The sequence below is a fragment of the Phalacrocorax carbo genome, chromosome 4 (assembly GCF_963921805.1).
Source record: "Phalacrocorax carbo chromosome 4, bPhaCar2.1, whole genome shotgun sequence".
In the NCBI taxonomy this organism is placed as follows: Eukaryota; Metazoa; Chordata; class Aves; order Suliformes; family Phalacrocoracidae; genus Phalacrocorax; species Phalacrocorax carbo.
In genome coordinates this window covers 68471144-68496416 of record NC_087516.1, presented here as the reverse complement: position 1 = coordinate 68496416, position 25273 = coordinate 68471144, and the positions used below count along the sequence as shown (strand labels likewise).

The following is a 25273-nucleotide window of genomic DNA, read 5'->3' as shown; positions in this document are numbered from 1 at the left end:
CATTTGGATCATACGGATGAGCTTGGTTGGCCAGCACAGATGTACAATCCTCTCTGTGGTCAATACTAGGGATATCCAGTGATTTTCCCTGGACGTACACTTGGCAAAAAGCTACGGGAAAACACCTCAACGCCAACCTGAAGGTGGCTTCTTTGCTCCTGCATTGACCCTTATTTCCTTCCCCTCATCCCACATGCAGGCTCCTGGCTGGGACAGCTTCTCCCCTCAGTAGGGTGGGTAAGCGTGTGAGCTGCTCGGGCCTGTGCTGCAGGGGCTGGCGTCGGGGACTGAGGGGAGAGGGCATCGGCTTTCGGGGCTAGAGGAGCGGGATTTCTGTCAGAGAACGGGGAGAAACCAAACCCGCCAAGTGTCCGCCCGGGAAATCCGTCGCTCTAAAAAGTAAGATAACTTAAAAAAGCGCCAGAACTAAGAAGGGGGCCTGTGTGTCTGCCGAGCCGACCCGGTCCAGGTAAGGAGAGGAGCCCCTCGGCGCGCTGCCTTCCCACTGAGAGGAGGGGGCGCCGGGCCGGTGCCTGAGGGGCTGCTTTCGCGGCCCGCCATTATGGACCGGGTCGCCTCAGGCGGCCTTACCGGGCCGCGGTAGCGGCGGCAACCGCAGCCAGCCGGGAGCAGCAGCAGGAGGAGGAGGAGGAGAAGGAGGAGCGGAGGGCGGAGGCAGCGCTGGCAGCCGGGCGGGGAGGGGGCACTCGGCGCCGAGGAGGAGGAGGACTAAGATGGCCACCAGCCGCCGCGGGGAGCGGCCCCGCTCCCACCGCCCCGCCTCGCGCGGCCCCCTCGGCCCGGCCCGGCCTTGATGGGGCCGGAACGACCCCGGCGCCAGGACGCTGCAGCGGCGGCGGCGCCTCCCGCCGGAGCCCGCCCGGGCCGCAGCGGGGGAGCCGCCCTCCCGGCCCGGCCCGCACCGCTCGGCCGCGGCCACCCCGTCGCGTAACCCCCCTCCCCCCCCGCCGAGCCGTGCCCGCGGAAAGGTGCGGAGAGAGAAGACGAGAGAAGAGGAGAGGAGAGACGAGACGAGATCGTCCGCTGCCTCTTCCCCGGCCCGGCGGGCCGGGCCGGGCACAGCGGCACCTACGGAGACCCCCGCCGCCTCCCGGTAAGTGCCTGGCGGCCCTGCCCGCCGCTCCCCGGGCCCCGGCGCTTTGTTGCACTGCCGCCGGGCCCGGCCGCGCTGCGGGGAGACCCGTTGCCGCCGGCGCGGTGGCCTGCGGCCCGCGACCCCGCCGGGGTGCCGGCCCCGCTTGGCCCGGCCCAGATCGGCCCGATCCCCGGGGATGCCGTGCGGGCGGCCGCCTCCCTCCGCCGCCGGCGGCTTGGAGGAGGGGACGGCGGCGCAGGTGCCTCGGGTGATGGATCAGTGCCACTGCGCGGGCAACCCTCCCCTCGTTATTTCATGTGTTATTTCAGCGGCCGCTCTCCGGCCGCGGCCCCCGGGGCAGGGCAGCGCTGCCTGCCGGGCGAGCGGCTCGGCCCCGCCGCGCTGAGGGGGGCGGGCAGAGGCAGCGCCGGGCCCCGACTTGGCGGGGCGAGGGGAGCCCGGCGGGGCGCTGCGGCGGCGCTGGGCCGCTCCGGCGGCCTTTGTTGTGGTCGGGGAGGGTGCTTTTCCCGCGGGAGCCCCCGGCTGTGCGGGGTGCGGGAGGGACCGCCGGCCCCGGCCCTCGGGTGCGCGGGAGGGCGGCGGGGAGCCCGCCTCGCAGGCGGGGGGCTTTCTAGCTTTAATTTTATTTTTTCTGTAGCTAGTTATTTTGGTGGCAGTCCTCGAGCTGTCGACCCTGTGGCGCGGCAGGGACGTTCGAGTTAAAGTACCCGGCGGGTTTGTCCCCAGGGACGGGGAGGTTGTGGCTCCCGGGGGGCTCGGAGTGTCGCGGATTTGCGGAGGTGCTGAGGGTACCCGCTGCTTGTCTTCACTGTGGTTTTTGCCCTGGGAGGTGATCCGCATAGGTAAGAGGTTTGCAGTTGGCCAGTCAGTAGTGCTGGGTGATTGAGACCCTGTGTGATGTTCACCTTGAAAGATTAGGACCATAATTTCTAGCTGTGCTTACATATGCCTGCATAAAGAGAGACTTAAGGAAGCGATAGTGCAGAGGACTAAATGTATGTATTTTGACCTGTGGTCTCATACATAATCTAACTGAAATTTTTGGCTAACTGGAGTGACTCCCAATATTTCAGTGGAGACCTGCGAGCCCTGGCCTTCTTTTAATCATAGAATTTTGGTTACTTTGCAGTGTAGGTTTGTGACAAGGTCTGTGCATGTCCATGTATTGGACCATGAAATTTTCCTTTGGAAGACAAATGGTAAAAAAGTACATTCTGCATGTTGTAGCAAACAGAAATGATCAGCCAAGTCATAAACTGTGCGAGAGCTGTGTAGCTGTCTGGTGCCTGTGTGTGCCCCCGTGCCCAGTTATGACTGTACAGCTGAATGATGTTCCTGAGCTCGCAGACTCCCATGGATCCAGGCTGGTTCTGCAGAGAGCCAGCTTGATTGCATCCATGGCACATTTTGGTGACAAGGTGGTAGTAGCTTGAACTAGGCTAAATGAACAAACTGTACAGTTTGTGTGAACTGGTGTTTCTGCAGTATTTTGCTTGTCCCGTGATTACACAGGTAATCACTTCCAGCACTTGCAAATACAAAACTTAACTGCTATGTGAATTGGTCAATTGCAGTAAGCCAACCAAATCCTTCTCTGTGCTTTTAGGTTATAGGCAGGCATGTTTACGAAGCAGAATGCATTGGGTGCAGGAAACATGCATCTGTTTTAATATGGTATTGTGCCTTTTCTTTATGATCCTGGTCAAGAAGCGCTGGTGATCTAACTTTGGCTGCATATTTGGACTATGAGCAGGTGTCTCCATGCTATGTGGTGTGGGTCTATTGAGTTCAGTTGGAGTCAGCTCTGGAATACTCAACAGCATTGATAGTAGTGTGTTTTGGGTAGAAGAATGCCTCAGATATCATGGTGGTAGACTAGAGACTGGTGAATTGTATTCTTCAGTTTGGTATGTGTTTGCTAGGAACTCAACATATTTGTTTGCTTTTCCAATTTGCCAGGCAGTTTTAGGCTGCTAGACTTGGAATAAAAATGTAGTATGTTTTGAGTTACATAGTTACAATTATACTGCAATTCTCAGCAAGCTGTTTATTTGATTTAAATTGAAATAAGTTAAGCACAATGATGCTGTGACTTTTAATATCTTCAGCACCCATTTAAAAATGTATTACAACATTTCTATATCAAGATTTAAGTATGGGTTAGTATCTCCAGTCAATTGTTTAATTGCAGTTCAGTGCCTCAAGATCAGCTACTTGATAGTATTGAGTGGTATCAGTACTATGGGAAAGTAACTCTCATTTCTTTCTTTCAAAACAGTATCAGAAAGATGCTAAGTAATAAGATTGTTATAATTCTTTATATTTTCAAACTGGAAATAATAAATTCAGTTCAGAAGGTTGCATTTTCTTGTTGCATCTTGCTATGTGAATCGGCTGAGAAGGTACAGCTAACAGCCATCTAGGTAGATATGATAGCCTTGGTATTTAGCTCTGGTTTACTGGAGCTAAACTGCCAGAAGTAGTGTACAAGGTGAGCAGGTCTTCAGGATGTACTGCTGTGTGTTGCTGTTAAAGGAATTCAGCAATGTGTTTCACGTCTGCCAGTCTTACTTTATAACTTTTTCATAGTTTTCTGGAAGTGTTCAGTTGGATTTTTTAGCATATGGAAAACTCTGAGATTCTTCATGTGCAGAATATGCGATGAGTGTGGGCAGATGTTCTGCTTACCCTTTGAAATGCTCAGGACTGTCATGAGATTCTTTGGAAACTTTGGTGTTGGAACATGGTGTTTCAGTTCCCAAATGTTGATGTTAACTGTTTTGTAATGTTGGGTTGTGGGGATTTACTTGAGTTTCTGAAGATGTGCCACGCTGAAGAACGTAAAGGAAAGCTGGTAGTTCCCTCTCTGATGGTTAAATCACTAAAGGACAAATCTGCTGATGTTGATTAGCAGTTTTGTTCGTGTTTGTAAGTGAATTTAAGTTCCTGTTGCAAAATAGTGGAAATACTGTTTCAGCAGTGGCCTTTGACTTGCAGCACTTCCGGCTATAAGGAAGTTTTGTATCATTTGTCCAAAATAAACAGATTTTGGAGAGGGTGGGTATGGTATGCTGTAAGAAGCCATGCATCTTAGTCACAATTTACCCCCTCTTGCTTGCCTCTCTGATAACTAGAACTGTGGAAGTCTATTCTTATGATATGTTACTGAATGAAACATGGATTTTGAAATGGGAAATATAATCTTTTGTTGGTCTATAGTACAATTTTTGGGTATGTGTGTAGGAGGAAAACAAATTATTTCTTCATAGCTTTAATATTGAAGCTTTTAAATTCACTGGTTTCCTCCTTGATTCTTTTTGTTGTTGTTGGTAGTGTTGCTAACTGCAATAGTACAACATTTAAAATGCCCAAGTCGTGACAAATACTTACATTATTAGTTTCTTTGAGGTACTGGCTATGCTGATTGTTTTTAAAAACACTTTTTTGTTACTTATGTGTCCTTAGACCTACAGCTTGAGGTGTAACTGTAAGCCTTCAGGCACCCTTTAGTGTTGAAGGGACTGAGGCGCACTGATGCAAGATGGGCGTGTCACCTGGAACAGCTCATTTCTTTCACTTTGTAATTTGGTTTTCAGTTTTCAGCTTCTAATAAACAGTTTCACTCTTGTATAGCTACTGTTATCTTCTATTGGAGACTTTACATCCTGCTTCTGGGCTGTTCACACTTTCTCCAGGCTGGGTGGGAGAAGACAGAACATAATTATAAGGCTCTTAAACACGTTTGTTTTAACCAGCTGTCCCACAGACAGTATAGAAAGTGTTGCTGTATCCTGTATCCCTGTTTGCACTCTTGTTGCCAAAGCTTCTGATGTTATGTACAAAATTCTGCTAGTGGATTGTAACATTTTAACTGAAGTCATTGGTGCGGATGTGAGTAGCATCTTGGCTCAGGTGATAGCACTGCAAACTTTGCAAGACTGAATGTGCGTTATTGGTGGCCGGCCTTGAGAGCATCTGTTTGGCAAGCAACCTATGTTTTGTGACGCAGTATTGCAAGATTTTGCTTGTTGGTCGCATCTCCTGATCTTCTGTGATACAACAGGTGAGTGCATATAGCACCCTCCTTTTCGTGACACTGAAAGGTAACACAGTACCTACAGACTCTCTGTGTTTGGGGATGATTATTTAAACAAAGTTAGATGATCTGTAGCACAGTTGTTGCGTATCTTGCTCGATCTTTATGTAATACTGTCTCAGAGCTTAAGAGGTAAAGGAGGAATAGGAAATACTGTATAAAGCCATTGGGTTAGTACTGTGTAGCATTTTCTGACTCAAAGTGGCTTGTTTAAACCCTCTATGTTGATTTGATACTTGTAATTAAGAGGAATTTTTGTATAAATGGTGAAGGGGGAACATTTTTTAGGTAATTTGATTGTGGTGAAGATGCCTATAAAGCATTTAAATATGTAACTATAAGGGTTGTGGGAACTCAGCTGTTCTACTTGGTCTTTAGGGTAGCGGAAGGATATTGGGGAGGTTTTGGTTATTCCCCATGTCCCTCGCCCAGCTCAACATACCTCCTTTTTCATGAGGGTTAGTCAGAAGGTACCAAAGATCACTAGTTACTCAACTGAAATAGGGTTTCACACATTGAGCACCTTCTTCCTCCCTCTCTCTCTTTAGAAGCTGCTGCAAAAATGGACTTGATGGCTGTGGTGAGGACTAGGTAGCAGCAGCCTGGTGAAGAGGCCGTGGCTTTGGTCTCAGGTGCTGGTGTCACTGTTGGGGGAGCTGGCTTATGCCTGCTAGGAGCTCTTGGCTGGTACCAAGGCGTTCAAAACAGGTGCAAAGTGCAGCTTTGTCCAGCAGCTGCAAAGAAGGAATAATAGGTCTTGTTCCTTTTCTATTTGCTTGTTCTAAATGCGCAGGAGGGTTTTTTTCCCCACCTTAAGTCTTCCGTGAGTAACGATGACATATGTCTTTTGTTTTTTTCCCCATGAAAAAAATTTCTGATTCTGTTCTGTGTGGAAATGTGCAATTGACATAATTTTTTACAATTGTACTAATGTTATTGGAATTCTGAATAACAGCAGGGAATCTGTTTTTGGCTTTTTTTTATGGTGTGGTGTGGGTTTCAAAAATTTTTTTATTTCTATTTTTTCCCCTCCTCTCACCACTTGTTGAACAAAGCTGTGAGTGTGGAAGTAGAACTGCCTGCATTGAGATTTGGGGGGAAAAATTGTTTGACATTTCTTTAGAATTCGATTATTCCAGGGAGAGCTACATGTCATCTTTTGGGATCTTTCCCTTTCAAGGGAAAATGGGTTTGATTGCTTTTCTGGTTTTGGTGTTTCATCAATGTCCTGTGATGGATTTTTGCCTGTCTTAAGCATGTGACTTCTAATGCTTCTGTCATAGTCGCAGAATAGGAACAGATTTACAGAACTTACTGTAGCACATGTAAAAAAAGCATCTAAAATTTCAAAAGCAATAGAAGAGTGTTATGCTAGGACAGAGTGCATTGTGTGGAAGAAATCAACAATAAGGGATGTTGAGTGGTATGAAGGCACACAGCTTCATATTTTAGGATAAACAGTAAATGTAGAAGAAAGATAAGATGGATGCATCTGAATTATAACAATGAGATATGCATTAAAAGAATGTTTAGTTCTTATACCTTCACAAATACTGCTATTTCTGTGTCATGCATTTTATTACAATATTACAAGAAAAAAGCTTTGAGTGGATTGGCTAACTTAGTGTACAGACAATAATAAATTTGAAAACACATGGTAGAAGTAGATTTTTTTAGATGGCTTATTTAATCCCTTTCTTCCTTGCTTTAGAGAAATTGTATACCACACTGAAAGTATGTAAGAGTTAAACTTGTACTTTTTCAGGTTGGGTGGGTATTCATCAGTTACAAGCCTAACTTAAGCTTCTTATTCCAATTCCAAGACACCTATCTTAGAGAAGTCAGACCCTTTATAGTTGGTTTTTGCCTACTTTTTCCCAGCAACTTTTTCTATGAACGTCCTAGTTGGTTAAAGAAGTTATTCCCTCTCTTGAGTCATCCATTTTCTTTCTAATGGCCATGCCAGTTTGGTTTTGGATGTGCATTTGAAGCTTTGCAGTGAAGGGTTTCAGAGTAGGGGGGGTGTTACCAAAATCAATGCCTAACTTGAAGCAGCTGTGTCAAATAAGCAAATGGAGAAAAGCAAAGCCTTCAGAGCCAACAGTTTGGTAGTGATGGGATAGATACATGGCTAGAAAGGGAAGGTATTACTGCATGTTCCTTAGATGTTCTTTAGGGTCCTTTATTTTTGGAATGGTGTGACTTCAGTGATAATGTGGATCAGGAGCTCTTGACAGAAATGTTCATCTGGCTTTCTGTTTCACTACTGTTTTGTCAGTGGTATCACCATGCAGTGGGTATTAGAGGTTAGCTCTGCCTGGATTGTATTGGTGTCACTTTTCTCAGTATCTTTTTGCCAGCTGGAAACCTGTGTGGAGTATTGGCCTTTGAGTTGTTTGTAGTAGGGGGACTGTAGTAGTGGAAGCTTTCTGTTGTTGGCTTTTTTTTTTTTCTTTTGCTTTGGCTGGATGATATGGAGGCTTCAGTGGCAATACTAGTTGAAGTGGTTCCTGCACCCAAACTGTGGAGAGCAGCAGACAAGTGTTGCATGGAGTTACTGCAGCAAGCTTAGAAAAGATCTTTAATTTCTATCTGTCAAAGTTGTCTTGTAGATCCAGGGCCTTATTGTTCTGACAGTGGAAGAAACTTAGAGGACTTTGGGTTTTCCTGAGTATGTTTGTTTTAATGCTAGAAGCTTTTGAATCCCCATTGAATGGGAGGGGGTCGGCTTTAGTGCTGTGACATTAGAACAGGAGAGAAGAGTGCTTTCCCTGCAGGGGATTGATAATAGGACTGCTATCTACTGTTCTTGTGCTAAGATTCACCACCCCCATAGCATTCAGAGTGCCATTGATGGTCTTGTCTGCAGTTGTATTCTTGCCAAGACTTATTTACTTCCAGCGGGGTTTTACGGAGGTCCTTGGGTCTTCATGTGAGAACCAGGGATGAGATCAAGGCCTTGCTTTATATTTGCATGAGTGCACAGAGTACAGAATGTATTGCATGGTAGAATGACAGACAAAGCAGATGATCATGTTTTTTTTAATGTAAAAGTTGAGCCTTTTGATGTTCTCAGGGTTGCTAACCTAAGAGTTGAAATGTCACGGTGCAGGCCCTCAGTTTTGAGATCGACTCAATGGCTTTTAAAGCATTAAAAGCATAAAATCAATGTATTTCCTTTTTGATTTTTGAGTCTTGAGCATGCAGTTGTCAAATTTCTTCCACAACTGTGAGGGCTACAAGATTTTTGGAATCTTCACGTGGCAAAATGCTCTGAGTAGGGATGCTGCGAGTATGATGAGATTGAGAAGGATGTGGTCAGAGCAGGCAATATTCTTGTCATCATTGGTTTCCTCTCTGATGAAGTGACTGAAGAGGAGTGAAATTAATTTTATTTGGGAGTTGCTTTACACTTAGAGAAGAATGCCTGTTCAGAGATGCATCCTGAAGTAAACGTTCTTGTTAAGCAGTCATGTGGAATTGGCATAGAAACAGTTTTGCTATTGCATCACAGATTAAATGCTAGTAGTCGTAATAGTAGCAGTTAAGCAGTGAGCTACAATAGAAATGTAAAAACAAAGTCTCTGTGGATATGATCTAAGAGGATGCTAATTTGCTTGTTAATTAGGTTTGCAGAAGTTTCTTTTTCACAGTTCTAAGCGGTGAGGATAAGCTAGTGAGGAATATTTAATGTAGGTTTTGAGTGGGTCATGAAGTAACCAGGGAGTATCTCTTCAAGCTTTTCATTATTCAAGAGTGTAAAGGTACAGTAGCAGTACTTCTTACTTTGACTGTAGTAACTTCTGGAGGAAGAAATATTTTGCTTTCAGTTTTTTACCAGAAATGTAACAAGGTTCCTAGCAGTGTGGGATTGGGGAGGGGGCGGGGAGAAGGTTTCCTTGCTCTCTGTTTGAAATCCTTTGCAATTTCACTGGTGATATCACTGTGCTTAGAGACAGGAATCTGGATATGCTGTATTAGTAACTGGATTTATTTTTTCTTTTTGCCTAGTTACTTGTACAGTTTCTTGGTGTGAATTGAAATAGCCTAATGGTCAGTTAAACCACCTAAAGCCATAACATATTCTTATTTCAGTAAAGCACATATATGTATGTGTGTGTGTATATATATATATGCTTCAAATACACATGATGATCTGAATGTTTGGGTTTTGGATGGTTTGTGGTTTTGGTTTTTTTTTTTTTTAAATAAATGGAAGCACAGGAAGTGTGTATGTGTTGCAAATAATGTACTTGGAAAAATGTTTTCCTGTAGCTATAAGTGTCTTCAAATTGTGATCTTTCGTTATAAAAGAAGATCAATATTGTTGATGTGTCTCTGAAGTAGCTCAGATTGAGTAGAGAATATATCAAGGTGAGGGTTTAGCTTCCTCTGGCAAAGGCAGAATAAATTTGAAAGGTGAAAACTCTCTTGCTCTTTCCTGCCCATCCTATCTTCCATCATCCTTTGACGAATGAAGTTGAACTTGCAGCCTGAGTAAGGACGAAGATTTCAAATGAAAACATAATAGCACAACAAAAGAGCATAAGCTTATCTAAATCACTTAAAAAAAAAAAAAAAAAAGATACCATCGTTACTAGGTGTGTGTGTTGTGTGGGGTTCAGTTCAGGTCTGTCTTGTTGCATTAAACTGAGGGTGGTGGCGGTGGAGATCCTTAGAAGACTACTTTTTTTTCTGCCTTCTGTAGTACCCCTCTCAATGCTGCCTTTGAGTAGGAAAGTGGAGCACCTCAAATGCTGCATGGTCACGGTCAATTGAAATGCATTTCTTGATTTTGGTTAATTTCCTGGTAGCTCCACATTAAGTTATCGGAGAAATTAACCAGCCTGTGAATCTGTATGATGGAGGGTCAAATGTTCTGTGTCCAGAAACCAATAGTCTCTTTTGCTCTCTGTTGTTTATAAGAGGATGAAAGAGCTTTCTTGAAATATGGTGTCTTTATAACTACTTCTGTGGATAGGTGTACTGAGTTACACAGGATTCAGCAACGGTTTGAGATTGGTCTGAGGGGGGTGTGTGTGTGGAGAGAGATGGGGATGGACGGATGGATGTCAGGTATTTTTACTTTCACAGCCTGCCCCTGCAAACTTATCCTTAAGTGTGCTTAAAGAGGAATGGTGAACTTCTTGCCACTTCCAAATAAGTAATTAAAAATTATTTTGGGTCTTGAGCCTTGTCCAAAATGCCCAGCAAAACCAGATATTTTTAGTGGTCCTATTGTGTCATATATTCTAAAATTCGTTTCTCTGATGCCCTGAGAAAGGATCTCTGGTATCTATGTGTATCAGCACCATGTAGAAGGTTTTTTTCTGGCGTTAACGATGGGGCATGACTTGGGTTCAACAGACTAACCACTGCTGTCTTTGAATACTGGTTTTTGTTATGCATTGGGGGAAGGACTTGTCTTAAAATTCATGTTCACTTAAGACAATTCGAATGCATCAGAGAAATTTTGTTTGGAGGGGACATCTAGTCCTGCTTGAAGCAGGACACTTGCTAGGGTCTTTTAGTTGGGAGCGTGGGGTTTGGAGGCCTGACTTCTTACAGGAAGAGCTAAGAGGTGGTGGGTGTGGGGTGAGCTTCTGATGTGCTTTAAGCAGCAAATGAAGACATGTGAATCATTTGGGTGCACTGTGAAATACTATGGCAGTTAGGCAGAAGGTGATTTTTGATTTTTTTTTTTTCTTTGATGTGATACTAAAGATAGTAAGATCATTTGTAATTTGATGGGATATGGAAGTACTGGATATTTTACTGTAACGGTTTTTCACTGTTGGGTTTATAACTGGTCTGTTGCTTAGACTTCTGCAGCATTTGCTCTTGGAGTGGTGGGCAGCAGTGGCTGGCATCAGTGGCCATGAGCTCCTGGCAGTGACTAATGTAAACCTCGCTGGAAAGTTAGCATGTGGAAGGTTCTTACCTCAGAGAAAGCAGACTGCTTGTGTGAATTTAAACAATAAGTGTCCTTTGACCCTTTTAGTTTGCTCAGGGTGTATGTTTAAGGAAACCAGCCTGTAGTTAACTGGGGGGAGGGGGACAGGAGCTCTATCAGAAACACCCTGACTTGACTGAAAGTTTAGTATTAACTTGGAACACAGAAAGAGCGTTGGTCAGAAGTCACACTTGTTAAGGCATTAAATAACCTTTGGAAAACAGTCTCTGAAAAACCCATGGTTTTAGAACTGCATTGTTTGGGATTAAAGGATGGTCTTGATACTTAAAGAAAAATCATGGTAGGTACACAGTGTTGCGTTTCCTTGTTAGCATATGAAAACTCTCCTTGGGTAGTTCTTGGTGTAACTGTTTCAGGAAGACAGCTTTGTCTGCATGAATTGAAAATGGAGGCCTGATGAAGTCTTTTATTATTTGTCTGTTATTTTCTCATTAGTACAAACATTGCTACCATTTCTTTAGACTAGGCAAGAGGTATTTGTCTGCAGATGTTTTGAAGAATTTTGTAGAATTGTTTTGCCAAGAATACTTGACCTTTTTCTTTTCCCCTTCTTGTTAATGACTACTTATATGGCCAAGGCCAGTTTGTCAGTTAACATGTAAAGACTACGAATAAAAAGTAAACACAGCAAAATAGATCCCCTTCTGTCCTCCCCCATTTTCTTTGGTAACAACAATTAAGTGTTTTTGTAGGAAAAAAACAAAAAAAGCAGTCTGGCAAACAAGTCATGAGGGTTTTGTTTCAACCAGTTCACTGTGACTCTGAGTGCTGGGGTAAAAACAAGTTTTCTGTTGCCCTCCAGCTCTCTCATCAGGTACTTTTAGAATAACGATTAGGCTGAACCATGTTGAGAGAAGAATGGCACTTGATTGCTTTAGTGCTCAGAAATACATGTTTCTAGGCTTTGTGTGTTAGGGCAGTAATATAGGGTGGCATGTGGAGCATGGGCCTTGCTGTCGTTCGTGACCTGTTGGGCAGCCGTGAGTCTGATGCTGGCTAGCCCCAAAAGATACACAGTTTAGGGGAATGACAGTTTTTGTGGCTGATAAGCGAAATCACTTTTCTCTAGGGAAAGCTGCTGCCCAAGTGACTGGTCTCCTCAACAGGACAGGGTTTATAGTTCTGTTTTTTAAAACACCGTTTGTTAGAACTATGTTTTTTGTGCAAGGTCTTGTTGATTCATCTTGAAGAATAGCTAACTTAGTCTAATTTTTTTCTTTTCAATAAAAAGGCATGGAAAAGGAGGAGGAGAGAAAGAGAAAGGGACGAAGAACATTAATGTTTCAGAGCAGGATCTGAAAATGGTGTACTGGAGCAGTATAATTATAGTACCTGACATCTTTTCACTTTCTGTGGTGTCCTTTCTTAGGTAAAAATAACTTTCTTTTGAAGAATCTGGTACTTAAGTGGTGATCTCTGGATGATTGTAATGGTGTTTACAGTAAGAAATGACTATCCTTCCACATAAGCAGTGACACATCACTGCATTGGTTGCAACGTCTTCTAGTTGAAGTGTCTCTTAGAAAGATGTCCTGTGTAATGAATGGCTCTGAGTTAGAGGGGAGTCTTACGTGGTCAGTAATCTGTTCTCCTGGCCAACTATCACTCTCCTAAGAGGTTTTTTATTTCCAGAATGAAAGTGAGTTTGCTTACCTTCCAGTGTGTGTTGTAATACCATTATCCACTAGGTCAAAGAGCCCTGTGCTATGTAAATATGATCTGCACACAGAGAAGATGACCCAGTCTCTATTTAACTTTCTCTTGACCTTCAGGAATAAATCTAGCTTTCAGAGATAAATAAAAAATATATTAAATGATTGGTAGTCATTATTTGTGTTCTAGTTGCCCTCTTGAGCTTAAGATCCTTTAAGAAGAGCGACCTTTAGATGTCTCAGGGCAGTCTGTCGGCATTCTGGTGTATGGAGTAATATTTGTTGCCTGCTTTGAAACCCTCCCCTCCTTCTCCACCCACCTCCCCCAGCTCGTGGGTACCTCCTGCCATGGGCTTGTTGGTGTCCTTTTGGAATTTGTGCTTTGTGTATTCCAATCCCTTCTTCCTACTCTGGTTCCTAGCATGTAGCAGTGCATTTGACTGTACTAAAACAGATGATGTCAGAAGGTGCCTTGTCTACAAAGAGGTCCAAATAATGGTGTTGGTCAGCAGTTACCACGTGTACCCCTGTGTATTCATCCAGGTGCATGAATTATTGGCTTCTGTTAATATATTCGTTGTATTAGTTGGTGTACCTTTAATGCGATTAAAGTGAAATTGCTGAGCTGAAGGTATCAGCTTAACGATGCTGAGCTTTGGTAGTGAATGAGTATATTCACGTGAGGAGACCATGTTCGTCTCAAAATGATCAAATTAATAATGTGGTGAGATAGCAAATATGAATGTCTTAGAGAAAGATGTCTGGAAAAATCGGAACTAATATAGCTTGTCTAAACAACATTATCATAGTCACTTACAGTTCAGTCCCAAAATACTAGGAACTTTATTACTGTACCCTTTCTACCCAGTAGGTGAGGGCTTGGAGTGGGTTGGTTTTTCGGATTTTGTTTTTGGTTTGTTTTGTGGGGGGATTTCTGTTGTTCTGGGGTGTGATTTTTTTGTTTGTTTGTTCTTGTTGGGTGGTTTTTTCCCAATAGTTTAAGCATGTCAGACAGCTTCAGAATATGAGGTCCTCCTGCTACTAAAACAGTTTGTTTCTTTTTGGCTGCCATTATGCTGCCTGTGTTGTCAACGGGGCAGGGAGATGGAGGTGCAGACAAAGCAGTGCCATTTGTGCCACGGTAGTTCTTGGAAGATGATTTCTCTTCTGAGCTTTCTAGATAAACTATCCTAGTGAATCTGCAAGCCTAAGAAAACTGTGTTGCAATTGTCATGCAGTACTCTTTTTCTCATCCTCTTTCAGTTTAGGAAGTAGCAGTAGTTGGTCTCACTTGGATGTAGAAAGAGCTTTTGTCCCTACTCTTTAATTAGAGGGAAAAAGTTTGGGGATTTGGGAGGGAAAATTTGTTTTCCACCTCTGATGCTGTTCGCTCTTCAGTCACCCTGTTTTTATTCCTACTCTTCGCTTCCTCCTTTCCTTCATCTCACTGGTTGGAGATGCCCTGACCCCTTGTTACCAGTCCCTTTTGGGCACCTCTTGCCAGATGGTAGAGTAATTGTTCTTCCTTTGGGTGTCACTACTGGTTGATAGAGGAGGAATTGATGTCTGAATGTACACACTATATTATCAACAGCATTATAAAGTTTTTCAGCTGGTTCCAAGCGGTATGCTGACAAGTCTGAACAGGCAGGCGGAAGGAATGTGTCAGCTTGCCACAAGTAAGAGAACCCAGGTTAGTGACCCATCTCTGTTTCACAGTTAGTGTTTCTCTTGCAGTGTCTGTTCCTGTAAGTCTGGCATACGTGATACTGTTGCTCATAGGAGTGCTTTAAATGAAAGAAAAGCATTATTTCGCTTTCCTTTTTTGGTTTGTTTTGATATTCTGCCCTTGCAAAAAGCTCTGCTTGTGACAGCTATTAAGGGAGATTGTGTGTGTGTGTGTACACTAGTTTGCCAGAACATTAATTTATCTTTTCTGCTGGTTTGGGGATTTTTTTGGGGGGGTCTTTTTTTGTGTGTCATGGTATCAATTACATGTCCTTCCTGATCTGCTCTTGAAAGAAGGTTCTTTCAAAATTGTTTTGTAGACTTTCTACAGGTCCGTTGCTGATACAATCTGCTGGGCTTTAGTTTTAAGACAAATGTTTTGGATTCATGCCAAAATATTGCTTAGAAAATGATTGCTGCAGAGAATTCCTCTAGTGTCCTCCTGGAAATGGTTCAGAGTAGGGGAGAAACCACAGATAGCAGCATGGGGCTGATATACTCAGACCCTTCTCAAAGCTTGCTCCCCCTCCCTGCCTTTTTTTTTTTTTTTTTAAATATGGAGATCTTGTTAATTATCACTAAAAATCAAAGGGAGAATACACTGAACACTAAGTAGAGTTTGTTTTTTTCCTTAGTTGCTTCTGATACTTTCAATTCAGGCTATCACTGACATTCCAAATATTATTGCTTTTTTTAGACTTAAATCTTTTGCTGTTATTTTTCTTTCAGCACATACATGCACAGGTAATTTGGGGTCAGCATAGCTGTGTCTGATTCAGAGAATCTGGATTGACTCCCTTTTGTCTTTAGGATTGATGATCAGTGAGTTAAAGAACTTCAGTTTTGTAAAAGATGTATAAATCCTAATTTTGTTTCTTTGTGTTTCTTAAATCAGCTTGACTGCGATGATGTAAGGATGAAAGTTTTATGTTTGTTTCTTTTGCTGGGCAGGGGAGTAGTTGTTGAGACTTGACAAGTTTAGGAAATGGTATGTTCATGTTTGTGTTCTTTTTAGGCCAAAACACAGTAGGCTTTGGGATTTCCTAGAATATGCTGACAATGCAGGCAAAAGCCTTTAATGGTTTAAAGGTAAAAACAAATTACAATTATTTTCATTGCTTTATGCTCTTGCTGTTTTAATTTTTTTTACCTCTTCCCAAACTAAGCTTTAGGATTATAAAGCAGGAATAATCAGATTTGAACATGTGTGTTTGAGCTTCTAGTGGTTTAAATAAATAGGTTTTTAGGACATGTGTGTCCACAACACTGTAGTCTGTCTTACATTTTGCATCTCCTTCATGTCTTCTGGATGTATCTTTTTTTTTGCTCTCCTGCATCCAAAACTTACCTGCTCAATTTTGTCATTTTTTCATGTTGCTGTGCTTACCGTTATTCTGCCCTTCCCCCCCCCTTCCTTCCCCACTCTGAAGAAGGAGCTATTTTTAATTTAATTTGGAAGATTTTTCAGGACCCAGAATGCGTTTCAATTATATTTGCAAAGCCTAGAGATTAATTACCTGGATGTAAAAAGCCTAGTGACTTAGGAGGGGTTTTGCAGTGAGTCTAAATTAGTTGTCTGTCCATTCTTCATTGAAAAAAGGTTGTTACAGACCTGAAGTATTCGATAGTGGATGAGTTAAAAGAAACTGCTCATCAACTGAGCCCCACAGAGGGTGGAGTTCACCTCTCTTAAGTGTGTGGACCCAGCTGTCCAAAATCAAGACAAATACGTAGGATGCCCTTCTAGCTTTGGGAGGAAATAATTGCCTTTTGCAGGTACTTGATTCTGTTACCTTAGATGCTGGTTTGAAGGTCATACCTTCAGAGAGTTGTTTAATTGGAGATCATCCACTATAGAGCCACCCTAGACACCTAAAAAGTGAATAATTTAAGTTTATTATCTTTTAGATGTGTAAATTTATTAATAAGACACATATTTTTATGTAAAACATTGCCTTGTGCATTAGAAAGTGGGTAGCACAGGTAGTAGCATTGGGAGCTTAGCTGTGAGCTTTCTGACTTGCTTAGTTTTTAGCATTTAGGTATTTGTCTCATAAATAAATTTATGAACAGTGCCAGATTTTGCATGTTGGAGTCCTGGAGCACTTTGTGCTTTTCTTCTCCTCCTCCTTTCTTAACACTAAAGATAAAAAGAATGGGGTGGATGGGATTGTCAGATCTTCTTGTCTTCTCCGCAAGGACATCATACTCTTGATCCTCAATAGCTGTTCCCATTGCACTCGGATTAGTGTACAGTAGTGTCTTAAGAGTGGGCTAGAGTTGCATTACTCTTTGAACAGGCAAAATGCCTTCCCTGGCTCCTGCACAAGTCCTGAACACAAGAATTGGTTACAGCATTTGCCAGAGAGCCAAGAGGGGAGTTAGGAGACTGCTGATGAATTTGGTGTAAGGGGCGGTCAGTGCAAAGCAGGTCATTAATCAAAATTCTGAGTTGTTACAGAAGCATTAGGGAAGGTAAGTGGCTTATTTATTTCAGAGCTGAGACATTTGGGATAAAGGTATGCTGCTTTGTAGCATATTCACAATAAGGGGCTTTGAGGATTGGATTATTGCTGTCTGCAGCAATCCCTAATCTGAAAAAAAAAAAAAAAGCCCCAGACCCCACAGTGGAGTTTGAAATGTGCTGCTCTCCAGTTATGGTGGTTGCTAGGGGAATGATGCTGTGACCTGGCCACTGCTTCTGAAATTGTAACTGGTCAAGACAGTCTATTGCAGGTGTAGTGACAGCAAAGAGGCTTGTGTGGCAGAATAGCATCTGTATCATTTTCCTGAGGCAAGTTCAGGGCTGGTGAGTTAAGCGAAGAAGAGTGGACCTTTCTCTGATTCTGTATATCCAAGATATTCAGGGACCAGCAATTAATGTGTGTTGTGGCCAGCATGTTCATTTGCACAGGCTTTCAGGTTAGCAGCTTCTCTCTTTATCTCGACTAGAGATGGTTCTGTTCTCAACTGTCTACATGCTCAGGAGCTCACAGGCTAGAGTGGTGGCTTATGGGGAATATAGGTTAGGTGTCTCCCATTCTTCTTAAATTGATCTGTGCTTGCACTGCAATACAGATCCTGGTATGTCTGCTTCTCTTCAAGGGGAGCTGCTGATCCCTGCAGTTGTTGCTGGAAGTGGTCTGTGCTGAACACAGGGGATTACCTGGAGTTGTAGGAGTGAGGAGAAGAGTGAATGTTTGTTCTGTCTTTGCAGATCAGTGAATTTTGCAATATTCTGGATACTATCTAGAAAATAACAAGAGGGCATAAAATGGCCAAAACAGCCATCTTAGCATCATAGTTGTGGTTTTTTTATTTTTTTCTGAAGTGCCACGGGGCCTCTGAGTTTTATCTGGATGGCTTTCAGGGTTTGGTAGCAATGACATGTACTTCTACATCCAAAGAAATTCAGGAGTATTGCTGCATCATGTCTTTGCTGACTCTGCAATGCAGCAGCATTGGGCTGTGAGCCCAGATCATGGTGGGAAGACATAAACCTTCTGACCCAGAGGTAAGAAGAACCAAATAGACAAGACTTACAGCAGAAGAGAGATAATCACAGAGAAATGCATATTTTAGATGAGGAGATAAACTTTTGTTCTTCTGGTCCAAATCCTTAATGAGAGGGCTATAATTAGGCTAGAATTATTTTTATGGATTCAGTGCTGGCAAGCTAAAATTCAACTGCCTCTTCATCAGCATACAGTGTCTTCGTGGCCTTTCACATTTGAGTTAAACCTCACTTTCACTCTGCCTGCAATGCCACAGCATACAGGTCTGCACAATACATAACCACTCAGGAAAATCTCTTTCCTGCTTGTTCTTCAGTGATGTTTCGTTCCTTGTAGGTTCATTTGTCTTCACTTCTTTTATGAGTATTTTGCCGGTTCTGCTGCAAGTATCTGCAAAATACCCAATTATATAATTAGAATTGTCTTAGTGTTTGGGATTTTTCTGTAGTTTATGATTCCAGTTCAAATGTCACAGCGGCACAGAATTCACAAAGTCCTGCAGCAACAGGAGAGGTCACGTTTCATGCAACATAGCTTTAGAGACAGCTTTCTCCAACACAACCATGTCTTCTGAGAGCAGGGCTGGAAAAGCCAGGTGGTAAATTCCCGTGGCTTGGCATTGGCATTAGGATGTGTTGCTTTTAGGGGAAAGAAGGTGTTTTTACTAAGGGTTAACATAGAATTTAAAGGTTTATGTTCCAGTAAGCTAAAAAGTAATGTTTGAAACTACAGAGGGCCATCTCTTTAATAGGATTTAACATATGGTATTTCATGTATTAGCTGCTATGCACTAAAAGGACTTTTTTGTTGCTTATTTGTTTTCCTAATGAGGAGAAGGGGGTCATTGTATAACTTCTCAGGCAGTAACGATTATGCAACTGATCCTGTTATTGTGGAGCCGAAGTCCTTCTGAGTCCCTAAGCGCCAGCTGCTTGTGTTCTGGTTGCTGCTTTTATTTTCCTTTTCTTTCTTCCCCCCTGCCCCCTGCTTCGCTTGTGAACAAGTTTTCTTTCCTGTGTTGCTGTTTTTTCTTTCTCCCATGCCAGTGAGACAGTGGCTCATTTGGGTTTATTCTTCAATTCAGTATGCTGCAAAACCACCCTTGTATATCATGCGAAGTATGAAATGTATAGAGAATTTTTTTTTTAATGAGAAGTAGAATTGCTTGATACTTTATGGGTATATAAGAAAAGGTATTTGCTTGGATCTAAATGAAATGTTATTGCAAATGGCCTTTTTTGAAGCTAAGGTCAAAAGTTATGCATGCATGTTCTCATGATATCAGAAGTGTGTAAAAAAACTGTGAGGTTTTTCTGTTTGTTTTTTTTTTTTCTTCCTTCAAAGGGTGTGCCTGAAAGAAATTTTAATTCTGCGCCCCACCCTGGGATCACCAAATAAAATATATTACTCCAGTGTATAAGATGAGGTTGTTGTCAATCCCATGTTTTACAGCCAAGTGATGTCACTGCGGCATAATAAAGGCAGTTGGTATACTGTAAAAATGCTGTACATCTTACCCTATTCACACTTCATTTTAAGTTCCTGGTTTTATGTCATGCTGTTTCCATTTCAGGTTACATGGCTTCCCATGACTTTAAGTGAATGTGGACAGGCTGTCTTGATCTGTGATACGCATTGGGAAACCTGCCTGTATGATGCTGGGTGATGGAACAAGAGATGGTAGACTTTTAGGCTGCAGTGCTGTTTTCTGCTTACAGATGAACTGAGTATACCGTATACAAGTCCCCATAGAGGAGAAGTAATAGTTGATCTGTGATACTGCACTATTTGCTACACCGCTTGTGTTTCCATGTCAAATGTGATCTGTATCAGTCATAAATAGCTCTAGTGCTTAGTTTTCTATACCAGAAAGTAAAATTTGGGATAAGGGTTTGTGGTCCTTATTTAGTTTGTAAGCCTTATGGTGAACAAGTTATAGGGAATGCAAAGGATGCATTTCCTTGCTCACGGTGTCTGTACTGGGGATCAGGTATTTGGGGAGATGGCAGGTTGTCTGCAAGGATTTCTAAAAGTGCTGTTACTGGTAAGAAATTATGGTCCTTTTGGTCTGAGTTATTTCGCTGGAATTTTGTTTCCTTCAGTGCGACATGCCTTGGTCTGCTTTAGATAAACCAGGCATACAGAAGACATTTTTTTTCTGCAATGAAAAGACTGGATGCTTAATGTGTATACTTCAATCCTGTCTACTCATATCTCTACCACCCAAGTTTCTCATGGCAGGAACACTGAGTTCTGGCTTAGAAGATACTGTGTTTCTCGAGTATAGCCTCACCTAGCTATGCATGTTCAATCATTTTTGATAGCTGCGTTTGTCACTGAATTATTTGATCATTTCCATTGCTGTTGAAGATTCTGCTAGAGTTCATACCTCAGCCCTGCAGTTCTGGCACTATGAATGCAGTTGTACTTTATCAGAGCTCCTGATACTGGGGAAGCCCAGAAAGTAATGATGGAGAGGGAAGGATTGCAAAGCTTTTTCTGGAAAAATACCCCAAAACCAACAAAACAGCTAGATATTGTGGCTAGCTGCTTGTCACCACAGTGGGGGGGATGCCCTGGTCTAATGTAGCGTTCCCAAAAACAATACTTTTGTAAGGCCCATAACTTCACTGAGAATTTTGAAATCGCTCTCCAGAACTTCTCGGCTGTGTTGTTCTGTGGACCTAATCCCAGAGTTCTTCTCAGTGACCTTGAAACTTCTCCAAGCCAGATTTCTGTGGCTTTGGGAACTGCCATGTCTGGCCATGAAATGGGTGGGGTTTTGGGAGTTTGGGGTTGTTGGGGTTTTTGTTTGTTTGTTTGTTTTTTTTAATGAAGTAACGGAAGGAATTAGGAAATTGGTCTGTAACTTACTAACTAACTTATAAAGGTCAGAGAAGACCTGCATCAAAACACTTTGTTTGGAAAACATCTCATTATGACCCTGCATAAGGCATCATTGTGTCAGATTTGTGTATGCAGTATTTCTGGGTACCAAAAGAAACACTTGAAGAACAGTGAAATTGAAGTCAATACACATGGTTTAACCTGGACTTGAGAAGTTTGTCAGATGCTTTTTGAAATACAAACCTATTAGTTAAGGAATTTGCCCAAGAACTTACTTGAATTCCAAAATAATAGTGATTCTTTAAAAACATACAGTGGAGTGATTTGTGAGGAGTCTATCTGTCTTGTCCCCTGCAGTTAAAAAGGTGATTGTTTGAATCGGTATGTTCCTGGGGTGTTTATTATTTGCCTCCATGACTCTGCTGTGTATGTGTGGTTCTTGCAATTGCTTCATCTAATATTAAGCAATATGATCCTTGAGAAGGATTTAACCACTTCTTAGCAGTTTCAATTAATACATGCATAACTTAGTGTGCGTCTCCCTGGTTGTAGTGGTGTGTTTGACAAGGTCTGGTATGGATTAGTAAGCTAAAAGGCTTTTTTTCTTACTACTGTTTCAAAAATAGTCAGCAGTTGAGCTGAAATCTTAGAAATTGAACAATTTAGGAGGATGTTTCTTTGCTGCTTCGGAGACACCCTCCCGCCCCCCCCTCCTTTTTTTTTTTTTTTTTTTAAATTTATTCTGGTAGTTTCTCTTCCAAGTTGCAGTTGCCTAAATCCTTCCTTTTCTTTTTGAGCCTTAGTGCACTGTTGAGCTTGGGTATTGGAGAGTTTGTTTTCTGTTGAAGGCAGTGGAAAATGATAATTACATATGTGCTTCTAACAAGTTGCAGGTAAGGGTTGGTACCAATTCATGACAGTGTTAGGAATACAATGGAAATGAACAGCAGCTCAAGTTCAGTAATTTTCTTGATCAGTCTGTAATGTCTCTCCTATTAAGTGCTGTTTGGACTTTCAACATAAATAGCTACTAAGGACATATCCATGAAATGTTAATCCTCTTAAAAGAGAGTTCAAACTAATTTGTCCATTGAACCTTTATTCCTTTACTCTTAGAAGAGTAAATCTCAATTGTGTTACCTGGTAAGGAGAGACTTGGGAAGAATTTTGATCAAGGGTGGTATTTGATCACACTATTTAAAGGTTGCTTACATTTCAAATCTTGATCAGGAAGAGAATCAAGGTGGTGATGTTTTATTGCAAAGAAGGCAAAATATTATTGCTGCAGTTGGTCTCTTTAAAGAAACTAATTCCAACTTGAGATCTGGCAGACCTGGGTTGCAATATGAAAGTCTGTGGTGTTTGGAAGTTGAAAAGGTCTAGTATCTTGGTTAAGCTTTAAAAAAAAAAAGGGTGAGGGGAAGTGAAGTCTGTATGAAATAGGAAGGTGGTGACACCAATAAGCTTAATGACTTGTCTTGTATGGTGTTTCCTGATTCTGTGATACCTTTCTTGAACTCTGCTTAAATAAATCTCAGTTTGTAAAGGTGATTTTTCTCGTACCTTGCGGTGCTCCTTGTTTCGTCATAGCTTCTGATTATGTCATGAAAAGCCCAGTTCCTTCAAAATCACACCACGAAAACTTTGGTTTATTATGATTATTTTAACGATGTGGGCAGCAAGCCAAGTGTGACATTTCTTTACAGAATTGGTAGGAAACTACAGTCATCAAATCATGGTTAGCTTGTGTCTTTAATTATATTTATCAAACTAACTGTAAGGACACCCCCTGCCCCCAAAATCTGAACAGAAATAAACAACAGTTTAAGTAGTGTTAACAGACAGCTTTTATACCTCACCAGTTTTTAGCTTGCCTTTTACTTAATGTTCACTTATTTCTTATGTGGTAGAATGGTAATAAAATTTTATGGTATTGGGTTGGGGTTTTTTTTATTATGGATATATATTTTTTGTACGCTTTGGTTATGGCACAAATAATTTTAGCCAGAGTTATGTTTTTTCTCATTTACTCTGAAATTTCTAGTGCTGAATTTTCAAGTAGTTTTAACTTCACAATAGAAAAAATAATTGTGACCAACTTAAATTGTGTTTAGTAGAAGAGTAGTAGGGTTCTTTCATTTGGTAAATACTCCAGATGGATAGTAGAGGAAGAAACTGTAAAAATGATATTGTTGGTGGATCACAGGCAGAGGAAGAAGAGATTCTTGAAATTATATTTGGAGCAAGTTGAGTAAGAATGTGTTAAAGGGGAAGGAAGGATCAAGCTGTATCATAAAGTAGGTGCTATATTCTTCTTCCTAAATGTTGCCCTCTCTCCCTCCGTCAGCAAAAAACCAAAACCAAACCAAACAACCCCCCTGCAAAAACTCAAGACAAAAGCCCAGATGGAGACTTAAAATTAATGTATACACAAACTCAATAACTACAAATCCGTTAGAAAGATTTATGAATAATGATATGATTCTGTGCTCGTGGTAACAGGGAGAACTGGATAACTGTGGAAAATGAGTTAAAATGATGATCTGTTGATACATTTCTCATAAGATATCTCTTCCTGGTTGACCGTACAGACCACTCTGATAACGAGGTTACTTGATGACTGAAGAGGCATTGCAATTCCATGTTGGCAAGTGACATTTCCTTGACTTAAGTAATTCAGTGTGTTTAATTTTTTTTCTGCTGTGTTTTAAAACTTAGCCATTTGAAATAGTCTGGATCTGAAACTTGCTTCCTACTGAGTCTTTTTACAAATCTTGCGCTTCAAAGGGAAGGCTTTAATTTACCCATCTCTTTTTGTTATACATGTCTGAAGTCTTGGAAGGACAAGTTCTCTTTGTGTGGAATACATGCTTGGGCAGAAAGAAAACATTGAAAACTAAATTTGTTACCTGCATTCTTCCACTTCCAACTTCTTAGGATTGCTAGGCAGTTCATCAAGTTACACTGTTAATTGGAGCTAAAAGTGGGCATTATTTAGTGGTCTGATTCTGATCCAAGTTCATAATGATCAGGAGTGTGTATTATGAGATCTTTGTTGGCCTGGGACCTTTCTCTTGGAGCTAACATCTCAGAAGAATCAAAAGGAAAAAGTGAGGAATTAACTGAGTGATGAAGGGATTGTCTGGATAAGACACTAAGGAAAGCTGGTTTGAATTTTGAATGTGAATTTAACAGCATAAGATCTGCTGTGTGGAAATATTTTACATGTGCACACAAGGAAATTTTAGCTATCGTGCCTGAACAAATCAAAGCCTGTGAGCTGAGCATTGTGTTGAGCTCTCCCAGTTGCAAAGTAAAGTTCTTTTGAGAAACTTGGACTAGCGTGTTTCAAGTGCTGAGTACTACTTTCTGGAACAGGAGAAAGAAGCACATGGTCTTAATTTTTGTAGATGACTTTGAGTGACTCCATTTAGACAGTTATTTCTTTTTAGGACTTAATCTGCAGTATTTTAGTTTCCCTTTGGTTCAAGAAAAAGGAAAAATCAATTAGCTTAGTATATTAAGTGCCAGTGATGAGCTGCATGGGAGAGGTCTGACACCCACCGCCCCCCTCAGATGGCTGTGGGAGCTAGTCTGATCTTCAACTTGGGGATCACTAAATGCAAAGGTGACTTTTTACTTTGGACACTCTTTCATTTCACATTGCACGCTGAAACAGATATTAGTGTATTTGGTATTGGTTTAGTCTGTTGCGTTGGGATTTTAAAAACATTTTATTTGTAACATTTATATTAAGCCAGTCATCAGGACAGGAAAAGTTTGATTCAAAATGAGATCCCTGGCAGCTGCCAAGAAGGCAGAACCCAAAGCTATGAGGATTTTGCAGGCAGTCTGCAGACGAGCTCTCCCATAGAGCCTGAGCCTCAGAAACATGGTAAATAATCTTGGACAATATTCAGAAGTGCTCTCTCTCCTATCAGGATGGTGGTCCAGTGGATTTCCTTGTTTCCAGGTAGCTACTGGAGTAAGGCATCATCTCATTTACCATCAGAAGCTGGTAAACTGTGCAGTAAGACAGACATCTATGGAAACTGTTGTCCTAATATTGCTTTTCTGGCATGTCTTGTTGCTCCATTTAAGTTAGAAATGACTTGGAGAGAGCTGTCCAAGTATATGCTAGCCTTGCAAACTCATGAAGTACAAACAACTGATTACAGATGGGATTTTGAGGAGCTGAGTAAAAAGACTCTGCAAGATAAGAATCACAATTCTGCAGTGCTCTTCTGAGAGGTGAAGGTTGGCAAATTGTGGTGAGATGGCTAGCACCACAACAGCTACAGAAAAGTTTTATATCTGTACATGTGCTTTGGAAACGAAGTCTGG

At 41.8% G+C, this 25273-nt stretch overlaps 1 protein-coding gene across 7 annotated transcripts in view; it reads left to right on the top strand.

Moving 5' to 3' along the window:
• Positions 1–832: 832 nt before the first annotated feature.
• The window catches only part of WDFY3 (WD repeat and FYVE domain containing 3), a 183705-nt gene continuing 159264 nt past the window's right edge, over positions 833–25273 (top strand). For 4 of the 7 annotated variants that reach the window (XM_064450330.1, XM_064450328.1, XM_064450329.1 and 1 more), the window contains exon 1: positions 1007–1114. The gene's annotated coding sequence lies outside the window, so the exon portion shown is untranslated. Of the gene's footprint in view, positions 1115–11341; positions 11472–12538; positions 12557–25273 lie in introns of those variants that run through there. The other 3 variants (XM_064450331.1, XM_064450326.1, XM_064450325.1) reach the window with 3 other exon arrangements.